The sequence below is a fragment of the Marmota monax genome, unplaced genomic scaffold, assembly GCF_021218885.2.
Source record: "Marmota monax isolate L192 unplaced genomic scaffold, Marmota_monax_Labrador192_F-V1.1 WCK01_AAM20220418_F8-fsc00005, whole genome shotgun sequence".
Lineage (NCBI taxonomy): Eukaryota > Metazoa > Chordata > Mammalia > Rodentia > Sciuridae > Marmota > Marmota monax.
In genome coordinates, this window is record NW_026692254.1 from 8,275,772 (window position 1) to 8,300,710 (window position 24,939).

A 24,939-nucleotide genomic window follows, 5' to 3' on the forward strand; every position below is an offset into this window, starting at 1 on the left:
TTTTAAATTTCACTTATATGTGCTCTTATATTCTGGAAACATAAGTACCAGGTATATATGACATACACAATATATACGGAAAATGATTCTACACCTTTTATGAATATTTCAGTGATGTTAAAATTATCTTTTTTTTTACTTTAGCCAGAACTCACTTTGTTGGCAACTGTTTATTAAATTAATTTAATTTAATTTTTTTTTACGCAAATGGGACACAACTTTACATTTCTCTAGTTGTACATGATGTAGAGTCACACCATTCATGCAATCATACCCATACCTATAGTCATTTTGACAATATTAATTCTGCCTATTCAAGAACATGGGAGATCTTTCCATCTTCTAAGGTCTTCTTCAATTTCTTTCTTTAGTGTTCTGTAGTTTTCATCATAGAGGTTTTTCACCTCTTTTGTTAGGTTGATTCCCAAGTATTTTATTTTATTTTTACTTTTTTGGCTATTGTAAATGGGGTAGATTTCCTAATTACTCTTTCAGAAGATTTGTCACTGATGTACAGAAATGCAATTGATTTATGGTTGTTGGTTTTATATCCTACAACTTTGTTGAATTCATTTATTAGTTCTAGATATTTCTGGTGGAATTTTTTAGATCCTTTAAGTGCAGAATCATGTCATCAGCAAATAGTGATAGTTTAAGTTATTTTTTTCCTTTTCCTGTTTGTATCCCTTTAATTTCTTTCAATATAATTGCTCTGGCTAGAGTTTCCTAGACCATGTTGAATACAAATAGTGAAAAAGAGGATCTCTGTCTTATTAAAATTATCTAATTTGCATGTAAGCGCCTGACAGAAAGGATGTTTTTTGTTTGTTTTGTCATTAGCTCTTAGTAATATCCTAGGAACAGACTAAAAATCAGTGTTTCTGAGTGCATTTGAGTATTGGCTTTATATAGGAAATGACTTTGAGCAGGTAAACATATCTTCGACTAAATTTTCAAATTGACAGAATGCCACTGAATCTCCTAGTCTGAATGTGACATTATCTGTCTACTTGATGCCATTACTATAGGAGAGTCACTCACTAGTGGCAATTTGTGTGAATCTACATTTACCAGCATCCATTGTAACTGGAAACTACATGTGACCATGTGACTGAATTCCACCAGTGAATTGTGCTCCTAACTTTCTAGATGTGCAGAAAAAAACTCTCTCCTATACAACCCTTCCTTTCTCCCTGTGTCTGATGTTTGGGTGCATACCAAGAGTGGCCAGAATTACATGTTCAAGATGACAGAAAGTGTGGAGCAGAGCACATCTCCATTGCCCATCACGGTGGCTCATGTTGGACCTCATGTTAATGAGACATGAACTTCTATTGTTATGACCCCATCATCACCATGACTGGTACTAGTCTTAAGGAATGCACTCTGGGGATCCTGAGCACATAGCCACAGAGAAACTATCCATTTCTCCTGGACACTAATTTAGACTGTTCAAGATGATCTTCTGTTTTATATGGACCTTATAGAAATCCTTGCCTTATGGTACAAATTAGTGGTAGCATCTAAGTATGTCAAAACTATACAGAGGATCATGAGTTCACATTGATACGGTTTAACTCTCTCATTTTAAACCTTGAGGTGAAACTAGTCTGTATATTCTGGTTGTGGCATTTTAAAATGACAGAAAGTATGATTTATCTCCATGTGAATTTTCTTTAACAAGGAAAAGAGAGAGAGAGAGAGAGAGAGAGAGAGAGAAGTTTTACTTCCAGATTTTGACCACTAAAATGTAATTTCACTTACATTTTAATTCAATTTATTAACTCATTTGCACTGTGAGATGCGTTTGTTCTTTTTGGCTTCAAATTCTCAGTAGGAACTGAAGAGGGTGATGGGATAGCTGAGCCCGAGCAGGGGGGCTCTGTGAGTGTGCTGGGTCTCTGGAGCCTTAGCAAAGTATCTTCCATCAACCTTTGAGCTGGCCTCAAACTCATCATCTGTATGGCTTTTTTTCATAAAGGATTTGATGTGGCAGGTTTGTTTTCAGTATGGTGCTTGGGAATCTAGTCTGACCTCTAAAGGAATTAAATTATTAACTGATCCTTGAAGCTCAGTGGAAACTTTGGACAAGATTGTCAATCAACAAACATGTCCTCAGCACCTTGAGTGAGTTGAGGCAGGATGCTGTATCCTGAGGGAGCTTCAGAGGATGTCAGTCAATGTGTTTCTGTGCTCACTGGGCTAGTGTTTATCAAATTCATATTTCTCTAAAGTTATGATATTACTATCCTCTTGTAAAGATATATTTTTTCCTCTCTCAAGGTAATATTTAAGTAACTGGTATCAGAGCCTTAGCAAAGTTCTGAGCTAAACCTAAAATCCAAATCTCTCACTTTGATTTCTCTGACTAGACACTTTGTATTGGCAGTATGATGCCCTAATTAGAAATATTAGGACATTCAATAAGAAAAAATTTTGAATTCTGGCTGGCCCAGGATGTGTTGATAATTTAAAAAAAATTTTCTTATCTTTTAATTATTATATGTTGACCTTAACTTTGCTTCTTTCTTTCTTAATTTTAAAAAAATTTTATTGGTCCAATATAAGTATACATAATAGCAGGATTTGTTGTTGTACACTTGTACATGTCTACAATAGAACAATATAATGTGGGCAGTTTTGTTCTCTATAATCTCTCCCTATCCCTGTTCTTGTCTCTTCTTCAGAAATGGGGTTGTGAGCAGTTGCTGTAGGCCAGAGTGATTTTTTTCCCTCAGTATTAAGAATGAAACTCAGGGTTACTATGTTCAACCACTGAGTGACATCCTCAGACCTTTTAAAATTATGAGCCAGGGTTTTGCCATAATTATGTTTTTTTTTTTAGTGCATTAAGATTATACATTACAGTGGGGTCCATTGTGACGTGTTCGCATACACACATAACAGAATTGCTCCATGTCATTCCAGTACCTCCCCTTCCCCTACCTCTTCTCTACTTCCTCCCCTGGCCCCCTTCCTGTACTGGCCTCCCTTGTGTTGAGAATTATTACCAAAGGGAAATTTTGGTCATCATCAAAGACAAAGTTTTAAACTCCTGAATGTAGAAAGAGTTGTTTGTTTTAATATGTTCATGTTTTTCTGCTAGAACCTGGGTTTGAGGATTTGAATCTAACACACATGTGAGCTGGCTGTCTGGTGCCTTGGACCTCACTGTCAGAGGGAGGGTGGATGGCTGCCTTCAAGTTACTCCATTCACTCTGAGGACAGCTGAGCAACACAGGCTAACTGATGGAAGTAGTAGAGTTCTTTTTTTTTTTTAATCAACATAACAACATTTTGCATCCAACTTTAGGGGGTTTAGGCCCTATGTCTAGTCCTTTGACTAGGGCAAGGACTCTAATTTAGAACATCAAATTGGCATCGTCCCTCTATCTGGTTGAATGTGATAGAGAGTGAATTTCTCTGGATCACTATCATCAGGATGGTTTTGCTCACCTTTTTGATTTTCTTTTGTTTATCTAATAAGCAAGATGTTAACTTAATCTAAAAAAATAATCAGAATTATATAGAAACAACCTACAGAGCCTGGCATGGTGTATTGCATGCCTATAATCTCAGCTACTTAGGTGATTTAATGAGCTCTTATTAAAAAAAAAAAAAACAAGAAAAAAAGTTATTGAGATGTAATCCAGTAGTAGTGCACCCCTGGATTTAATTCTCAGCACAGCAAAAAAAGCAAAATAAAATCAAACAACTCACCAACAATAAATAACCAAACAAACAAACAAACAAATAAAACCCCAAAAGTTACCTTCAAAGAAATGTTGCTCCCTCTAGTTTGATGCAGTTTGACTGGTGAGTTTTAATTGTAAGATCCCAAGATAAGTTAGAGGACAATTTTTATCACTCCAGAAAGTTCCTTAGTGCTTATGTCTAGTTACCTTGTTCCCTGAGCCACCAGGGCAACTTCTGACCTGATGTCTATCAACCTAGGTAAGTTTTCTCTGAATGTCACATACACAGACTCCTGGCCCAGCTACGTTGACTGCAGTCCACAATGATCTTTCAGTCCTGCTCAGCCTCATGGTTGAAATGGGATCATCCTCCATCATTGGGTGTGTTCCCTGACTGGCAGCCGGGCCCACGTCTCCGGGTCTGTTCACAGGCTAGTCCATGGCACTGTGGGCAGAGAGGCTGCCTGTTTGTGGACCCATCAGTGGATACAAATTGTGAATTGGACAAAAGGATGCTATGTGCATGTATAAATATACCACAGTGAGTTCTGCCTTTATGTCTATCTATCCAGTTCCAATTACAAAACAAATAGACAAATACAAGGAAGACCAGTAGAGGAAGGGGATAGTGAGAGGGAGGAGGGGAGGGAAAGCGGAGGCACTGGGGACCAAAATGGATCAAATTAAATTTGTATGATTATGTCAAAATGAACCCCACTATTATATATAATGGTAATATACTAATAAAAGCATTAAAAAGGATTTTAAAAGTGTGACTGAGTCAGGCCTGCAGGGGGCGACGTGCAGGCTGCTGCCATCTCGTCCTATTGGGCTACTGTACTCCCTCCTTCCTCAGCCATTCAGGAAGGATTAGCCAGGCATTAGAGGGGGCTGAGGAGTTAGGGCATGTAAAACCGCCCTGTGAGAGGAGACGTGTGAACCTTGGGAGGCGAGGGTGAGCAGAGGAGCTATGCCTAATTGCAAGGGTTCAAATACAGTTTTGTCCCCACCAAAACTCATGAGAAGACTTGGTTCCCAGTGCAACGGTGTTGAGAGATTTGGGGACTCTGAGAGGTAATTAGGTCCCTAAGGAGGATTAGTAGTTTGCTCTTGGAAGTGAGGCGTGGCCTGGATTGGTTATAGCAAGAGCAGGTTGGTATAGGGAAGCCGGAACCCTCCCACTCTTTCACTCACTTGTGCTTTTCTTCTGTGCCTGACCCCTTGCCCTTTTGCTTTTCCATCTTTGGGAATGTGCTTTTGGGAGAAATTAAGGTGGTTTTCTTAACACCCTGTGTTAGTTCTTGAGAAAGAAAGTTGTAAAATAGACTAACACTGGCCCCAAAATTGTACTCTGATCTCTCCCTTCTTGTGTGCACTTGTACCATTTGTGTCATCTGCCATGAAGTCCTTAATATTCTATTATAGTATCAGAAAAAGTACTAATTCAATTATTAATAAAAATCATGATAATAATTGTTATGGGTTGAATCATGTCACTCCAAAATACGTATGTTGAAGCTTCTAACACTTGGTGCTTCCTGATGTTAACTTGTTTGGCAATAGGATATTTAAAAATTTAAATATTTAAGTGAAATCATCTAATGTGACTGGTATCCTTATAAAAAAAATAAAAATTTGGACACAGGCATGCACATAGTGAGGATGTCTTGTGGACATGAAGGCAGAGATCAGAGTGACGAGTCTACAAGCCAAGAAACAAAGATCTCCACCAACCACCAGAAGCTGAGAGGGTGCTGTAGAACAATCTTCCTCACAGTCCTCAGAAGGACCCAACCCTGAACTATGACATAATGATGCTATGTTGTTCTAAGCTCCAAGTTTGTGGTACTCTGTTATAAGTACCCTGTGAAACTAATAATATCATAGCTGTGATAATACCACTGACTATTTGCTGGGTCACCCGCCATATGAAGGACAGTGCTCTAAGTGCATTAAATGTACTACAACACGGGCCATTCTTACAGAAAGCCAGTCTATGAACGAGGAAACTCAGGCACACAGTGCTGACTGAACTCCCCGCAGCACACACCTCATTGGTGATAAAGCTGTGGTTTGATCATAACTCTGGAAACTATATAGGGACTTAAGAATTTTTCAGAACTTTAATAGATGATGAGCTAATCAAGAGAGATTATGGATTTAGAAATACCCACTTTCACCGGCTCTATACTCCTACCTGGCTAGTTCCTAAGAAAAGCGTGATTCAAAAGAACTGAGGACAGGTTACATGGAGCTGATCTGTTAAGTCCAAGGATTTCATGGAACCCAACACTACCAATAATCCCCTTTTACTTTTGTCTTACTCCTCTCAACAAGAGCATCCCCACCATCAGAATCTGAATAGGAAGGCTGGCCCTAGAGAACCTGTATGTGGTAGACCTGGTGGAGGCACCGCCATATCAACATGCTTTTAGGTTTCTTCTGTTGTTCTAGGTCCACCCTCCCCCAGAATCCTGGAGCTTTTTACAAAATCAGGGCTGTGAGCCTTCAGGGTCCCTCTTCAGAGGCTGCTGCAGGTGCCCTGGCCACTGGGACACACTGAGCATCATTTATATTTACCATAGAAGGAGAGGAGATTCAGGTTGCCAGCTCTCTCCCTGCATCCTGCAAATGGTAAAATCAGGTGAAAAGACTGTCGAGGAAAAGAAGGGATGATCACCAACAGGACGAGGTCAGCCATTGGGATGTGTGAGGAAGTAGTGGGAAGTTTTGCGTGCCTGGCAGGCCACCCCATCCCCTCTGTGGCCTGGATGTGAAGGAGAGGCTCTCCTATCCCCTCCCCAAATCCCTGCTGGGTCAGGTCAACCTGCTTGAAGCCTTCAATGGTCATCTCTGTAAAATGGGTAGAGCCTGGATCCTTGGCTTTGTCATTAAAACTCTCTGTGATTCACAGCCATGTTAGCATCCTCAGCTCCTGTGGTTATTTTTCACAAACTCCAGGGTCCCGTTATTTCTAGTTTCCATCCCACAGATCCCCTCTGTAACGTTTTTTTTTTTTTTGCTTATTCAGTGTTTTACGCTCATGAAATTCATGAAAGAAAACATTCTAATCTCTGGTGTAAGACAGCGGTCGTTTGCTGTTGTTCACACATCTGCTTGTCCTTCAGGACTAGCTGAGCTAGACTGGGCTTTGTTGGGCAGTTCTGCTGCAGACCACCTTGGCAGAGGGAGGCTGTCTCCTCAGCGGCAGGTCTGAGGTGGTCAGGCGTGGTTCTGCTTCCCATGTGCCTGCCATTCTGGGCTGAGACTGAAGGGGAGGCAGCAACTCTTCTCAGGGCAGTGGCAGAGCAGGAGGGAAAGCGAAAACTCAAGACTTCGTGAGCCCGAGGAGCAAAGCTGGAAAAACGATCCCTTTTTCTTGCAGCTTATTTTTCAAACCAAATTGTATGTTTAAATCTGAGTCAAGAAGCAGAAAAATACTCCCATCTTACCTTAGCCAGGGTGAGGATGCCAGAGGAGTAAAAATTTAGGTCAAATAATGCAATCTACGCAGGGTGCTGTGGCGAATGCCTGTCATCCAAGCAGCTTGGGAGGCAGAAGCAGGGGGATCATGAGTTCAAAGCCAGCTTCAGCAAAAAGTGAGGCACTAAGCAACTCAGTAAGACCCTGTCTCTAAATAAAATACAAAATAGGGCTGGGGTGTGACTCAGTGGTCAAGTGCCCTAAATTCAATTCCCAGTACCCACCCCCTCAAATGTCATCTACCACAAATGGTGAGCGGGAAGAGGACAGTAACGCAACAGTAGGGGGCAGTGCCAATTGCTCTGAATTGTTTCCCATATGTCAGCCCCTAGACCGGGTAGTCAACACTGTCTGCTACACCTCGTGGCTGCCCTATAGGAAAGGAATTCCTGTTTCTACAGTGTCGTGAATGAGGAAAGGAGACTCCTAATGGTTACTAAATTCCCCTAAGCAGGCTTCTGTTTTGTTTTGCTTTGTTGTTGTTGTTGTTGTTTTGCTTGAATGCTGGGTTTAGTGCCTGTTAGGCAAGTGCTCTGCCACTTAGCTACATCTCCAGCCCTGTCATATAATTTTTTTTTTTAAATGATAGAGTACTGATCTGAGCCTGTGATGGGTTTGTGGATCTGGAGTCAGGATTTGGAATATGAGGTCCAATATCAAAGCCCGGTTTCCATTCAAGATCCTAACTATCCTTCAAGTTTAGTTCAGATGTTGGATTTCCCAGAACCATTTCTCAATCCAGCATTGCATTATGCCTGCCTACTCTACTGTATGATGTTGTGTATAAATATATTTTCATTTCAAATAACAATGCAGTGGTGCCATTTTGGGGGGGGGGACTGGGGTGAGGAGGTGTTGGGGATCAAACATAGGGCTTTGTGCATCCTAAGCACATGCTCTGTCACTGAGCTATACCCCAAGTCCCCGTTATTATGCCTTTTTTGGCTGGAGCTCAATCTAACAGACTTTCACAGTAGGCAAACGTGTGATCAACTGAACTCCACAACTCCACACACACAAACACAGAGCTGAAAGTCCAAGAGGGATTCAATTGTTTTTCATATCTGATGCTACTTGTCAAATGAAGAAGTCCTTTTCTTGAGATTGGAACATGTGAACTGTTTTTATTGTCTCGGTGTTAAAGGTGAGGCCCCTGGGACTGCTAAGCATGAGTGTGCTTATCAAATTTCACTGAGCAAATCATCAGAGCACCAAACAGCACGGTCAGACATTTGGCCAAGGGTGATTTTCTTAGCCTCGGCTACTTGAAATGGAAAAAAAATACTTTGCTCATAAACAAGAGCATTACTGCCTTTTGGTTAATCAGATTTAAGTCACACTCTTGCAAGAGGAATTGCATAATCAAAATGGAGTGGGCCATCTGGTGATACTGAACATTTTATTTGGACAAGTTGCATACCTTTTAAAAACTTAGGCTCTTGAAAAAATTCTTTTAGAAATGTCAAGGTGACTGATGTATTTTAAAAAAAATGAGCGAGAGCTAACAAGGATGACATTCTTTTAATTCTTTTCCTGCTAGGTAGGTCATTTTCCCCTTAACATCTAGGTCTGTTTTTTTGGCTGTCTTCCATAATGGACCATTGACCTACTCAGAGGGTCCACAATTGTAAAGCAGGTGAAATTTTTTCATTAGTTTTTTTTCAGAGGCCCTTTCAGCTTTTCTTACCAAAGCGCCAGCAGATGCTCAAACTCAAAGTTAGAAAATGAGAAAACCAAGTCCTGCTGACTTTCCCAATACTTCTTCTATGAACTTAGTATCGAGAAGATGAATTGCCACAGGTGTCATGGCAGCATCTGAGATTGGCCACTGGAGATCCACAGCTCCCTCTAGTCCTTCCCTCCAGTTCTGCCTCTCTTCCCCAGATTTGCACTTTTATTTGCTGAGTTGGAAATGTCCCCTTTGAGTTTAGACTTAGAATCTGGTTTTGGCAAAGGTTTTCCATGAGACTGCTTAGGTGTCCTTTTGGTAAAGCTGATGATCTAAATGTTTCATATTAGGTTACATCATGTACATTAATTACTATTTGACTGCTTTTGATCCACAGAAATATTAATCTAAAATAGTTTAACATTAAAAAAGTTGCTTGCTTCTAGGACCCAAAAGGTAAACATAAATACACAAAAAAGTTACAGGCATAGCAGAATTTTGAAAAAATACATTTTTCTGGATGAATCAAAAAATATGTTTTCTATATGTTAAATATTAAATCCATTTAGCGTAACAGTAAAGTCACAGAGTTTCTTTGTAAAACTATTTGCTCTCTAGATGTTATATGATCACATCTCAGAAACTGGAAGATCCAGCAACCCTACAATTGGGTATATATCTAAAGGAAATGAAGTCAGTATGTTAAACAGATATCTGCACTCCTGTATTCATTGCAGCACTATTCAAAATAGCCAAGAAATGTAAACAACCTGAGTGTTCACCACCTGATTAATGAAAAGAAAATGTGGTATAGACATATATTGGAATATTATTTAGTCATAAAAATGAACAATATGCTCCTTTCATTTGGACCTAGAGATCATTATGCTGAGAAAATTAAACCAGGCGCAGAAAGACAAATACTGCATGATCTCACTGGTATGTGGAATCTCACAAAGTTGACCTCAGAATCAGAGAACACAGTGGTGGTTACCAGAGTTAGGGGCAGTTAGGGAGGGTGGGGTGATGGGGAGATGTCAGTCAAAGGATATATAATTGCAATTAGATAGGAGAGATAGGTGGAAGAGACTAGGTATAGCATGGTGACTACAGCTAAAAGCAATATATTGCATTTCTTGAAAACTGCAAAGAGAAGAGATGTTAAGTGTTTTTACAATAAAATTGGTAATTATGTGAAGTCACACATTTGTTAGTAAGGTAGTTTCAATCATTCCACAATGTATTGACACTTCAAAACATCATATTGTACATGGTAAAATACATACCATGTACAATTCTGTCAATTAATATAATAATAAAGAAAAAGACATTGACTGAAACGAGATTGATAGAATATAAAAATGTGAAGTAGTCATCATTCCTTAAATTAAGAATGAGCTGTAGAATTTTGTATTAAAAAACTGATTATTGTTTAACTAAGAAAACCTGTTGCATAGAAAAGCCACTTTCTGTATATTTGGATTAGACAGAGGGGAGTGAAGGGAGATGAAGGGGTATGAGGAGAGGAATGAATGAATTGGACATTATTACCCTATGTACATATATGATCATACAGCTGGTGCAACTCTACAACATGTACAACTAGAAGAATGAGAAGTTATACTCCATTTACACGTGATGTGTCAAAATACATTCTATTGTCATGTATAACTAATTAGAACAAAAACAAAAAGATTGACTTAAGAACAAAAGCCACCTTCCTACATGTTTGTAGGACAAATTGTGCTATATTTCGTCCACATAGGAATGAGCAAAATGGGAATCCTTAAAATTTCCATTTGCATTTTCCTGACCACATGAAATGCATTAATTAGAATTGCACCCCAATAGTTGATCCCCACACTTGAATTTCTTTTGTGTCTTTGTCACCAAGTATGGTCAGAATCCAGGCTATGTGTCAGAGAAACAGAAATGGTGATAACTGAATCACACTGGGTCATCATCTCCAAAAGATGTGGCGGTACTGAGATGCTATCCTTATTTTGAGCAAATAGCTTTCTCAGGCTGTGTTTTAACATTTGCCAATTTACACTAGTCCCATGTAGCAAGCAATATAGAAAATTTTGGAAAATTCAGTCATTATATGGTATATTTTTCATGCTTTTTTTTTTGTTTTGGAGTACTGTGATGTACTCAGAATTGATTTGCCCACTAAAAAATAAAGAAAAACTTTGAGTACTATATTCTGTGATGCACTATTAGAATTGATTTGCCCATTAAAACAATGGAACAGTAGTTAAGTACCTTCATTATTGGGAGGTAATTATTTAAAACAATAAAGATGATCTAAGAAACTTGGCTCATCATTCTTAACAGAAAATAAGACAGGACAGCATGCAGCGGATATTTTTTTTACTATTACATTCAACATGGGCAATTTAATTTCACTTCTATTGTGTTAATGATGATGATTTGAATTCATTGTTTTTAAAGTTCTGTTTCAATAAGTATATGAATGAGTTTAGCTGTTGTGTTAGCTTTCCTTCTCTGGGACCAAAGGACTTGACAAATCCGATTTAGAGAAGTAAAAGTTTATTTTGCCTCCCATGAGGTTCTGTCCATGGTGGGCTGACTCCGTTGCTCTGGGTCTGAGGTGGGGCAGAACACCATGGGGAAAGGCATGGCAGAAGGAAGCTGCTCTGCTCATGACAGCCAGGAAGCAGGGGAAGGGAAGGCCACTGCACAACCCCAGTGACCTGCTTCCTGCAGCCATGCCTCACCTGCCTACAGTTACCACCCTGTCATTCCATTCAAACCAGGATGGACTGATTAGGTCACAACTATCATAAACTAATCATTCCATCTCTGAATATTCCTGTCTGAACACAGGAGTTTGGGAGGGGGTGTTTTATATTCAAATGATAACAACAGTTATTGATTGTTCAAAAACTACATTCATTAGATTAATTTTGTGTGTGTTTTATACTTGTACAAGTTTAAGCGATAGACAGTCTTTGACATACAATGGTTTGACTTGTAATTTTTTTTTCAACTTTACAAGGGTAGGAAAGTGATCAGTATTCAGTAGAGACCACACTTTATTTTATTTATTTTTATGTGGTGCTGAGGATTGAATCCAATACTTCACGCATGCTAGGCCAGCGCTCTATCACTGAGCCACAACCCCAGTCTGGGGCTACACTTTAAAGTGCATTGATCATGTGTTAATGGTGAGCACCCATACAACAATTCTGATTTGCACATTCAGGAACGTATTCAAAGATTTACATGATACATTCAACACTTTAGTGTAACATGGACTTTGTGTTAGATGATGTTGTCCAACTGTAGGCTGCTCTGAGTATTCTAAGCCTGTTGGAAGCAGGTTGGGCTAGGATGTTTGGTAGGTTAGGTATATAGTTGCTCCTTGATCTATAATGGAGTTATGACCTGATAAATCCATTGCTAAGTCAGAAATAATGTAAGTTGAACATGCAATTAATACTCCAGTCAGCCAACTATCCTAACTTAACAATGCAACACACCCTCTCATGACCATGTGGCTGAGTAGATTCTGGTTCACCACATGGGCCGCAAGAGAGTATTGTACTGCATGTCATTAGCTTGGAGAAGGATCAAAATTCAAAATTTAAAGTATGGTTTCTATTGAATGTGTATCACTTTTGCACCACTGTAAAGTTAAAAATTTTTAAGTCAGAGATTATCTGTATTAAATGCATTTTTTTACTTAATATTTTCAAATTATAATTATGAGTTTATTAGTATGTAATCCCATTGTAAGTCACCAATTATTATACTCATAATAATTCCATGACAACATTTTTCTTATAAGGGGTTAATACTTTTTTCATGTTTGTGAGCATAATTGTAGAAGTCCACCTCTGGCTGCCACCGCTAGGTCCTGACACTGAGAAGGTGGCTGGATTTGTGCCATTAATACACACCACTGAGGTAAATAGACAGAAGCTTTTGTGGGGCACAAGAAGCAGTCATGCCAGAGCCTTGCACAGAACTTCCCATGTCTGTACAGAGTAGACTCCCAACACATCAGTGGGAGCTTCCACAGGTTGACTCTCTGAGATGTGAGGAAGCATCTCCAGAGATGGTGTCCCTTATGTGGACCATCTGTGTTTCTCTGGGATGGATCAGAGGTCAGAGGCCACATGTTCCTCCTATGCCTCTGAGCCTTGCTGCCTGGACGTTCATCAGACCCAGCTCCATTCTGAGTTATTCTCCTTAGAAATGCTTTATTATAAAAACCAAATGCCACATAGAGAACACACATTGAAGCCATGTTTCACATTTAGTAGTCATGTTATTGGCCAGATGAGACCCAGGGATGTAGCCCTTTCCCAGGCAATAAAATTCAAGCAGTTTCATGACAGGTAGGTTTAAAGCTTCAGAACAAGTTCTTGGTAAGGGGCCACATTTGCTCAAGTTGGCACACTATGGCCCATGGGCCAAATCCAGTGCATTGTCTGTTTTTAATAAATGAAATTTTATTGGTACACAGCCAGGCCAATTTTTTTTCACTTTTTTCAGGAATGCTTTTGTGTGGCAGTGAAGGAGTTGGATACTTGCAACAGAGACTGTATGGCCCACAAAGCCTAAACTATTTACTCCTTGGCCCTTTACAGGAAAAGGTTGCTGACTCCTGAATTCTAAGAATAGTAGGAAACTAACCCCTTTCAAGGAGACCCTGGAAGGGTGAGCAGAAATAAAAGGCCACAGGTGTTTTCTCTACCTGCTCTGGCTCTCAGGTACCAAAGCAATCAAAGGTCTTTAAGCCCTCTTTACTAAATAATTTTAACCTGTAAACCAAGCAGCAATCCTTTTGCAAAAGAAATGATAGAAACTGATTGGCCATTTTCTCCCAGAGCTTATGGAGTGGTCAACCACACAGTTGATGGGTCTGGAAGTCTAGGCTGGAATGGCTACTCCACCCATTGACCCCTCTGTGCTTCAGTTCCTTCTATGTAGGATAAATATAAGAGAAAAATGTGTGTATTTTATAGGGATTTTAAAAATCATTTTTATTTTTAAATGTTTAATCCCTAGAAATGATAAAGCAAAATGTGTACCACTTTGTATGTACAAGAAGAAGAGCTGGAATCAAATTTATAGCAACATTTGTAGGGATCACATGCTTAGAGATGTTGAAATAATATGCTTCTAGCTTTTTCTTTTACATTTCTCTGGGTCAAGCCAAAACAAATTCAATGCAAATATCTGCTTGTGGGTAGGGTGACCATGATATTTATTGTCCAAATCAAGGCAATTTTGAGACCAATAATTATACTAAAATAACAGGTTTAAATTGGCACAGTCCCCAGCAAATTGAGGCATCCCATTGTCTATTTATAGGGTTTTAATAAAGATGAAATGAAGTGCAAAGACGACTGTGCTCATTTTAACTTTACCTGGCATATACTAAGTGTTCAACAGATGCAAGGACTCTGGAATTGAAAGGCGTTTCAGAGAGGGCCCGATAATTGCCCTCTATCAAAAGAGTAAGACATGTCTGGAGAGGAGATGTGGCTTTCTTTGCACCTACCTTTCATGCTGCTGCAGGTCTAGGATGCAGTGCCTAATCTTAAGGAACGCTAATGGTTTTCAAGTACACTGTGTGTTTGGGCCTGTGTTTCATGTCCTGCATGATGTATCTCATTTAATAAGATTAAGTGTTCTGTTCACTCCCATTTTACAGATGAGGGAGTGGTCAATGATGGAATCGAAACCTGCCCAGGGTGAGCTCACAGTTAACGTTCTCTCTTGAGCAACCCCACTGTACAATTCCACTCACAGGTTCACTGGGGGAAAACCCAACACTTTGGGTCATGGGATAGAGGAGGTCAGGAGAGCTCACCTGTAAAAACCCTCAAGCACAAACTCTCCCCCTGTGTTATTCTGGAACCTTCCCTGCAGCCTCTCTTCTGGGTACAGCATTGCGATGGGGCCATCTAGTGGGCAAAGGCAAGAGTTTCCAAAAATTAGGTCTGAGAAGTCACTAAGCCACCAAACCCTCCTAGTCTGCTATAGCCCAATCTCCCTATGAAGTAGGTTAGAAGAAATTAAAATAATAATAATGGTGATAGGCCAAAAGAACATAGCAGGAAGGAGAAGGAAATATAGTTATTAATTTATTGCAGTGCTGGGATTGAACTTTTTTTATTTTGAGATAAGAGTCTTTCCAGGTTGCCCAGGCTGGTCTCAAACTTATGATCCTCCTGCCTCAGCCCTTGAGTGAATGGGATCACAGGTGTGTGCCAATGTACCTGGCTAAGGAAATAAAAATTTGATGTAAGTATATAAAGACACGAATAGTGTGACTATACTTTGTATACAACCAGAGATATGAAAAATTGTGCTTTATATGTGGAATATGAATTGTCATGCATTCTGCTGTCATATATAACAAATTAGAATAAAAAATTTTAAAAAGATTACAAAATTTTGTAAAGAATTCTAGAAAATTACTTTCTGTTCAAAATACAATGAATGTTATATAAATTTGTTTTACTAATGCCAATTTAGTAATATTTATTGTATGAAGAGAACTTTTAAAATTATAAAAAAAATTAACGTAAGGTTTCACATACCTTTCCAGATCTATCATTTCCCTAGCCAATCTCTCTTCCAGGCCTGTGACTCCCAAATTTCTGGGTAATCTGTAAATCAAAGAATTACTATAAATCCTCTCACTTATGAAAATTCCTTCTGTACTATTAATTATTTCACTAATAAATAAAGAAAAGGGAGATACAGTATTTGAAAAGCCTGTAATTTAGGGGACCTTCCAAGGTTATCCACTGATCAAATAATAAAGACCACATCAGCCTAAAGATCCTGAGAGTGAGCAGACCAGCACAATCCTCTTGTGATCACCAGACTGTCATCCTTACATACCTTCCCATGCCTACCACTTTCCAAATTTCCTTTGAGAGAAGAGAAAGCCTGGGAACCCCCAAAGCATCTCTCACTCTTTTTTTTTTGTGAGACCAGGTATTGAACCCTGGTATGCTTTACCACTGAGCCACATCCCCAGCCCTTTTAAATATTTTATTTAGAGACAAGGTCTTGCTGAATTGCTTAGGGCCTCACTTTTGCTGAGACTGGCTTTGAACTCTGGATCCTCCTGCCTCAGCCTCCCAAGCCACTGAGATTACAGGTGTGCACCACCATGCCCAGCTGCATATCTCACTCTTGAGATGGCCCATGTTTCCCTTTGTCTCTGCTTTCCTAAATAAATCTTTGTATGTCTCTGACTGACATGTGCTGAAACTCTTCTCTGTCACATACATCAAGGACTCCACTTGATCTAAATTGAGGATGCAGCAAATACAGAACCTTCTTAGACCTCCCCTTCTAGTGACATCTTGAGGCCCAGGAACAGGTAACTGGTCAGATGCCAGCTTCGGTGCTGACCTGGCAATGGATGTATCTATGGAAATACAGATGGAAGAGAATAGGGCAGCAGCCAACTCCCCTCCTCAGAAAGGTGCTCATCCTTTGAAAGTCCTTAATCTCATAGGGGGCAATATTGCTTCCCCTCCATTCCTGCAGGAACATATGACAGTATCTGGAGATAGCTTTTGGTTGTCATGATGAGGGGCATCTAGTAAGATGGAATGATCTAGTGGGAAGAGGCCAGGGATACTACTAAACCTCCTACAGTGCACAGGAAGACCCCCATGGCAAAGGATGACCCAGTCTCCCATGTCAGTAGTGCCACCCAATGTTGGCAACCCTACTGTGCCCTCCCTAGATAGGAATGGTCTGTGGGTAGGTCTGAGGGTTAAGCGAGGCTGCACATGCCCAGAACCTTTCCACGTGTTATTCCCTCTGCCTAGAGAGCTAGTCTTACCCTCTTTTTACTCCCTTATCTTGTGATTTTCCTTCCAAACTCAGCCCAGCTGTCACAACTTCAGGGCAGATCATCTGTATACCTCTATTTCTTGGACTCAGTTTGATCTCTCCGCAGGAAGTTCTTAGATTTTGCATTTGAAGGCAAGGAGTTTATTTGGGAGGGGATCTCTGGAAGCATCTGCAAAGGAGTGAGGATGGGAGGTCAGAACTGTAGGGTTAGGGAAGGTGAAGGTGACCAGCAGAGGTTTGGTCTCTGAGGGAGGAGAGGGAAGCATGAAGACTCATGTTGAGTGAGTCCCCTGCAAGGAGGAGTGACCCTGGGTATTTACCTCTAGCTCCCATCCCTCTTAGGTGGAGGGCTGGTGCTGGGCACTAACCCCATACATTGCAGCTGCCTATGCACTGATAGAGGAATTATGGACACAGACATGGCATTTGCAAGGTCAGCACACATCTCCCAATTTTAAGGAGCATCATTCTTGCAATCTCTCATCTTGACTTTGATAGGTCACTTCAAATGGGTCACTTCAAAGTATTGAAGTGCCCACATGGTAAAAGGTTGACTTATCCCAGGAGGAGGATTTAGGAGCTGAGACATCACCATGCAGGCAATGCCATTTCCTGGTGGTCTGTGGCCATGTTGTTAGGACTTTGGAAATCTTGAGGTTGGACAGTAGATCACCATGAAAATTGTTACATCACATCCCAGGCTTGACCGGGCTTAGTTTGCTTAGTAAGAAAAGCAATATATTTTTTGTTGAATTTCACATTTCCTACTCAGTAATGAATTAACCTTTTTGAAATCACAAAGGAGATCACAGTAGGAAAATGAAGCCATATCCTATATGAGCTGGCTACACCATCCAAGCCAACAGAGAGGTGGAGAGAGAGGAGAATACAAGACTACTCAGTACTAATCAGTTCCAAACCTCATGTGATAACCAGCTGGTCCTGGGTCCTCTCATCTTCCCAGTGTGGACTGGTTCTGTTTTGCATGAAGTTAGTTCTGACTTCACAAACTGGATTCCAGGATATGTTTGCTCCTTTCCACTTTTAGCCCCACAAGACTAAAGGAGAAGACCATCTGCCTATGCATGGCTAAGAAAAAAATTGGGGAGGGTCATGGGCCCTAAATCTTCAGTGATATAAACATTTTTCATTAATTAGGTAAACTATAAACAGTTGAAACCTGGCTAAGGATGCAGAACATTGGTATTGATTTCAGGTGAATGGCTAAATTCCTCAAAATCATTTGGTCAGATTTTTCTCATTTTTGTGAAAAGTCAATTCAACAAGCATTTATGAAGGTCCTAATCTGGTCATTGTGTTGAGGGCTAAAACTATACATGGGATGATGTCCGCATGGCTCCTGCGCTGTCACTCTGGGTTGGCACCATCACGCTGCAGTGGAGGGAACTGCATGTCCCAGCTTCAGCCAGAGATTGGTTGCTTTAGCAGGTGTGGGGATGGGGTGGGGGTAGATGGAGGAGGGAGAAGGTCCAGGAATGTGTGCTCTTTCTTCCTGTTTCATGGGTACCTCCAGCCTTAGCTGAACTCCAGCCTTAGTTGAACTCTCCCTGAGTTCGACTTCTGGTGCCTGGATAGACCTGGGCAGAGAACACAGAATCTGATAAAACCCCTTCCAGCTCTGATAACTCTCTCTTTGCCCTTCCAGCCTAGAAGTAATGTCAGCTTCCTGGTGTCACTGAATTCTGAGTTTTGTCCCTTTTTCTGTTTGGGCTCCTCAACTTTCCCACCACCTGTATAACAAATTTCCTGTATTAAATTGTCTGGTTGAAATTCCTTGGGTGGTAGATGTCTTCTCTGGAGGTTCTGCATGCTCCTTCAAATGTATTTCACATCCCTTTTCCTCTCATTGAGTTTTCAATTCCCTGAGATGTTCCATCACCCCAGTGTCTTTGCATTTGCTTTCCTTTCACATCAAATGCTCATTACCTGGTTCTCTTCATGGCCAACACTTTCTCAAACTTCAAATTTCATACTACCTTCTCAGGTAACATGAGATGCTAAATTGTTACTTTCTCAGACATTTTGACAGACATTCTTACCTAAAGCAACCCACCTTCAGGGCAAGTAACCTGACTTTCTATCATATTTTCCTCTTTATTTTTCCCTAATTGTTATTGAAATCCGTAATGATTCTATCTGCTTATTTGTATAGTTATGATTTTATCTGTCCTTCCTATTAGGATATAAACTCCATATTCCCAACCTTCTTGCCCAACATTTAGCCTGACATTATAGACATTGAATAAAATGAACAAATGAAAACTCAAAAAAGATGTATTTCTTTAACACTTTTGGAGATACAGATAGGGTGAGGGGACATGAGCATTAGATTTTGTAAATTCATCTGCTTGGAACGTGAAGGATCCCAGGAGTACTCTTGCCTACTGACACTTGTTCTTCCGAATTGGGTCAGGGACTGTGTCTAAATGATTGGGGGCATTTTGTGCCTCTTACCATGTTGTTTTTCTCTGGATCAGAATCCTGGGCATTCACTCTTCATGTGGCAGTGGGTATCTTCTTTTGTCCAGGCTTTAAGGGTGACAAGCATCTTACTGTAAAACAGGAGTCTAATTTTTGCCACCTTGTTGGTTAATAAAACCTCAACAGAAATTGTTGTTACCCAATCCTGTATTCCCTCAACCTGCCCAAGGTTTTCTTCAGCCCCTCAGAGAGTGCCCAGTAAATTGATGACTTCCTTCCTCAAGCCTTCTCTTCTCTGCATGAGGGGTTTCCCCTCTCATAGGAACCCGCTTCGGGGCAAGCCACCTTGATCTCGAAGGGGAAACACAGACAAGACCCTCAACCAAAAGACTGGGCAGGGATAAGAATGAATGACAGAATAACTCAGTGACCATTTCCAGGTATGATCCACATGGTTTTACAGCCTTCTTCAACAGGAGAGCCCCCATACCCACCCTGGTGACTAACTTGCTACTGATATCCCCATTGCTCTCTTCCTTGTCGTCCACATGTCACTTCCCATCATTTCTGCTTCCTGGGACCATCTCTCTGATAAGCTACCTGTCTCTGGATTCACTTTAGGAGTGCCCAAACTAAGAGTACAATCACCATTTTCTTAGCAGTTTTTCTTCTTTGTTTCATGTAAAGATCTACTTCTGCAGAAAGGACCAGTAGATGGGCAGCCATTCACTTTCCCTGCTCTCTCTTGTTCACTAGCTTCCTTACGGGGGGAGAGTATTGACCCTTGGAAAGTTTATTCTGTATCTGGACCTTTAAAGTCATGGTTCTCCAAGTGTGGGTTGGACCAGCTGCAGCATCACCCAGCAGAATGTTAGAAACGCTCCACCCCGCCACCTGCTGAATCAGAGTCTCCCAGCATGCGCTCAGCACTGTGTGTGCCAACAGCCAATAGCCTTCCGGGGGACTGTGAGACTCATTGAAGTTACTACTCTAAAAGCCATACTAATCAAATTGGACATGCAGCTCTCACACAGCCTCTTGTGCTTCAAACGACTGCTCGGAAGGTCAGGGCCGCTGATTTAGGATTGTACTATCTCTCATGGCAATGATAAAAGATGCTCTTGTGTTTACCAATACCTCCATGTAAGTTTGCCAAAGCGGTTCTTTAAAAAAATTTTTTTTTGTAGTTGTAGATGGACTGTTATTTTCTTTGTTTATTTTTATGTGGTGCTAAGGATCGAACCCAGTGCCTCACACATACTAAGCAAGCGCTCTGCCACTGAGCTCCAACCCCAGCCCCACCAGAGTGATTCTTGATGTTACAAACCAGATGTTGGAAAGCATGTGGGCTTTGGACACAGGAGCCCAGCCCACCATTGTCCTGTGTATCCCTCAGAAACTTCACCATTTCTATGCATAATGTTCTGGGTGCTGCTTTTACTCCCCAATAGCCAGTGCCTGCACCTCTCTCTGCACATCTGTATGAAGGCAGCTGGAGCCCTCTTTGTTCATCCTGTTTGCACGAGGAACCAAAACAGCCCTTAGCCAGTGATGAAAGGTGTGTGGGTCCCCAAGATCATGCTCAGATTCACTAGCACACAGGAGACTCAGAAAGTCCATTAGATTCATAGTTACATTTTACAATGGTGAAAGGAGATATATATATATATATATATATATATATATATATATATATATATATATATATATATGTCAGCAACAGGAAATATGCGTGAGACAGGATCCAGGAGCACTCCAATTGTGGAATTTCAGTTGTTTTGTCCAGGAAGAGCTGTGCTGACAGAGCTTAGTTCCTCCAACTGAGGAGACTCCCCTGAGCTTTGGTGTCAGGGTTTTTATTGGGGGTCAGTCATATAGACCCAATTGATTGCCCACATGGCTGACTGTAATCTCCAGCCCCTTCTGAGGTCAAGTTGACCCTGAGACCCATGGCTCCCACTGTGAATGACATTGTTAGCATGGATTATAATATGGCCTAGTTCAAGGCCGGCCGCAGGTAAACAAAATTTCTCGTATCAGGTAGGGCGTTTCAAGGACTCAGATTGCTTTCCAGGAGCTATGCAAGGACCAAATCTTTCTTTGGGCAAAGTTAATCATTTACTGAGTGCAGGACATAATTACTCCAGCTTCTTCACTGACCACTGGGTCTCTCCAAGCTGTAATTAGCCCTGACCCTGTTCCCACAGCTTTTGGTAGGGCAGAGTCAACAGTACCCTCAAAGGAGTTAATACTGACCCCCTGAATCACTCTTACCTTTCCTGTCTCATCTTCTCACCTGCCTCTTTTTTTTGGTTGTTGTTCTGAAAATGCTCCCTAATAAATTGCTTTTGCATTAATTCTTATCTCAGGGTGTCCTTATGGGGATCCCCAGATAGGTTCTAAATTTCCCTAATTTTCTATATCTCAAGAACTTCTCAAGAGAATGTCCATGATTTTCGAATTTCTAAGTGCAGTTTCTCCACACATCACCCACCCTCAGGTATATTCTGAGATTATCTGGACAGTGATGACACCCTTTCATTGGCTCTAAGTGCCACCTGCTCACAAATCTTAGTTCCCTGCAGATTTATTCTCCCTACACCTACATTTTTCCAGGAGCCCCTAGAGATAACATATGGGCACCGGCATCCTCTGGACCTGGCTATTTCTGCTGGGCACTGCTCTCACCCCTCTCTGCTTCCACTACTTCTGGGCCCTCAGCCTCCCAGCAGGAACCATGGACATCATGTTGGAGTCCTTGAGGATTCCAGCAAAGGTCACGTCTCTCCGTGCATTAGTGTCACTCTGTACTGGAGTCATAGGATAGTTCTGAGATACTGCTAAGCTTGCCAAGTGGCTCTTTCAACTCTCATTTAAGGCTTTCTCCCAGAAGGGAGACACACCTGTCACACCTGACTATCTGGTGGCTCACCTCTCCTCCAGGAAGACTTCACCCTGAGGCAAATGACTGCTGCAAAGAACTTCTTGAAAGGCAATGTCTCAAGCCCAGAGGTGAACTGGGTGGGGTCTCAAACTGGGATCCTCCCCACATATGATGGGCGGACTTTCTCCCTCTGCCTGTTGACATGGCATTTTTCCTCTCCCTCAGTCCCTTCTCCCCCTGCAGTGATGTCTTTCTTGTGTGGCTTTTGCTCAACAAAGAGCGATCCCTTCCTATCTCTTTTCAGAACTAGAAGACTGTTTTGTACATATACACTGTTTACTAGTTACGAATCTTTTCAAGTCTTAGTTCCATTCAGGCCTCATGCAACCCAGAAAAATAGGTGTGGCCATTCCCCATCTTACTGATGAGAAGACAACTCAGATCACAGGAATGTGTCCTACTGTATTAGCCAGGAGTATCCATCACAAAGGACCACTGACAAGGTGTTGACATCTTGAATTTGGACATTTGACCTCCCTGAACTGTGAGACAGTATATTTCCCCTCCTTCGCCCTTTCTCCTTTGCCCTGTCTAGAGTTCATCTAATCCTCCCATGCCCACCCCCCACCACATTATGAATCAGCATCCTTAAATCAGAGAAAACATTCAGCATTTGGTTTTTTTGGATTGGCAAACTTCACTTAACATTATATTCTCCAACTCCATCCATTTACCTGCAAATGCCATGATTTTATTCTCTTTTAATGCTGAATAATATTCTATTATGTATGTATACCACAATTTCTTTATCCATTCATCTACTGAAGGGCATCTAGGTTGATTCCACAGTTTAGCAATTGCGCATTGTGCTGCTACAAACATGATGTGGCTGTGTCCCTGTAGTGCTGTTTTTAAGTCCTTTGGGTATAGACCAAGGAATGGGACAGCTGGGTCAAATGGTGGTTCCATTCCAAGTTTTCTAATAATCTAAGGATCTCCAAATAGGCTCTAAATTTCCTGGTGGGAATTTGCAGTCCCACCAGGAATGTATGATTGTACCTTTTCCCCTACATCTTTGCCAACACTTATTGTTGTCTGTATCCTTGATAGCTTCCATTCTGACTGATGTGAGATGATATCTTAGTATAGTTTTGATTTGCATTTCTCTAATTGCTAGAGATGTTGAACATATTTTCATGTTTGTTGACTGATTGTATATCTTCTTCTGCGAGGTGTCTGTTCAATTCCTTGGCCCATGTACTGATTGGGTTATTTGTTTTTTTGTTGTTGTTAAGATTATTGTGTTCTTTATATATCCTAGAGATTAGTGCTCTATCTGACATGCATGTGGTAAAAATTTGTTCCCAAATTGTGGGCTGTCTGTTCATGTCACTGATTGTTTCTTTCACTGAGAAGAAGCTTTTTAGTTTGAATCTATCCCATTTATTGATTCTTGATATTAATTCTTCAGTCAATCATATGTCAGGAAACATGAACGTCTCAAAAAACTTGTGTGCTTGGGGTTTGGAGACTTGGAATGTCACCACCTCAGCCGGTGCCAAAGGAAGAACCAGCAGGAAAGCTACATCCAACCACCACAAAACTGAAAATAAAGAGAGAGAGTATGTAAAAACGTGGATGTGTAACCGATGTGATTCTGCAATCTGTATACGGGGGAAAAATGGGAGTTCATAGCCCACTTGAATCAAATGTATGAAATATGATATGTCAAGAGCTATATAATGTTTTGAACAACTAATAAAAAAAGCAGTTTTATAAAACAAAAAAACAAACAAAAAAAGAAACTCAGCAACAAGGTGATTTATCGATGATGAGTCTTGCAGGCCTTTTCATTGTGCGGTCACTGTTGGCCACTGTTTGAAATTTACCAACATAAATAAAACCTCTGCATGACTAAAAAAAAAAGAGTGGTTGTGGTGAGCCATTAAATATTAGGATGACTTGTTAAAATTGATAGCTCACTAAGCATTTTTCTTTGTTCCTCACAGGTGGACTGAATGAGAGACCAGACCCACCCATGGTGGCTAGCATTAGCATTCAAGGTTATTATTGAGACATCAATATATCTTTTTTGAGGGGCATAATTTAATCTATAACACTTAATTATGGGCACACGGTGGGAAGAAGCCAATCTCAGGGATGAGGATGCTACTCCAAATCTAAAAAGTACATTGACACTGTGAAGAAAAGAAAGATATGTCTCAGGATGCTAAGGTGGTCCAGGTAGTAGTGTTTTCTGAGGTATCTGCTATGATTTGAATGAGTCCTCTCCAAAATTCAGATGTTGCACACATGATGGTATCAAGAGGCAAGGCTTTGATGAACATATGCATGTACAGAGATACAAAAAATTGTGCTCTACATGTGTAATAAGGATTGTAATGCAAAAATAAAAAAAAAAAGAGGCAGGGCTTTGAAAGATGATTAGGCCAAAGAGTTCCTCCCTCCTGAATGGAATTAAAGCACGTATCAAGGAGGCTTCAGAAAGCATTTTACTCTTTCTCTTCAACCTCAGAGGTTGTGAGGACACAGTGTTCCTCCCTCACCCACTGCAGAAGATGGACCATCAAGTCACCATCTTGAAAGCAGAAAAAAGCTCTCATAAGACACCTAACTTGTTTTTTTTTTTAAATTTTTTTTAATATTTATTTATTTTTTTTAGTTTTCGGCGGACACAACATCTTTGTTTGTATGTGGTGCTGAGGATCAAACCCAGGCCGCACGCATACCAAGCTAGCGCGCTACCGCTTGAGCCACATCCCCAGCCCGACACCTAACTTGTTAGAGCCTTGATCTTGGACTTCCCACCCTCCAGAACTGTGGGCAATTAATTTCCATTCTTTATAAGTTACCTAATCTCAGGTATTTTGTTATGGCAGCACAAACAG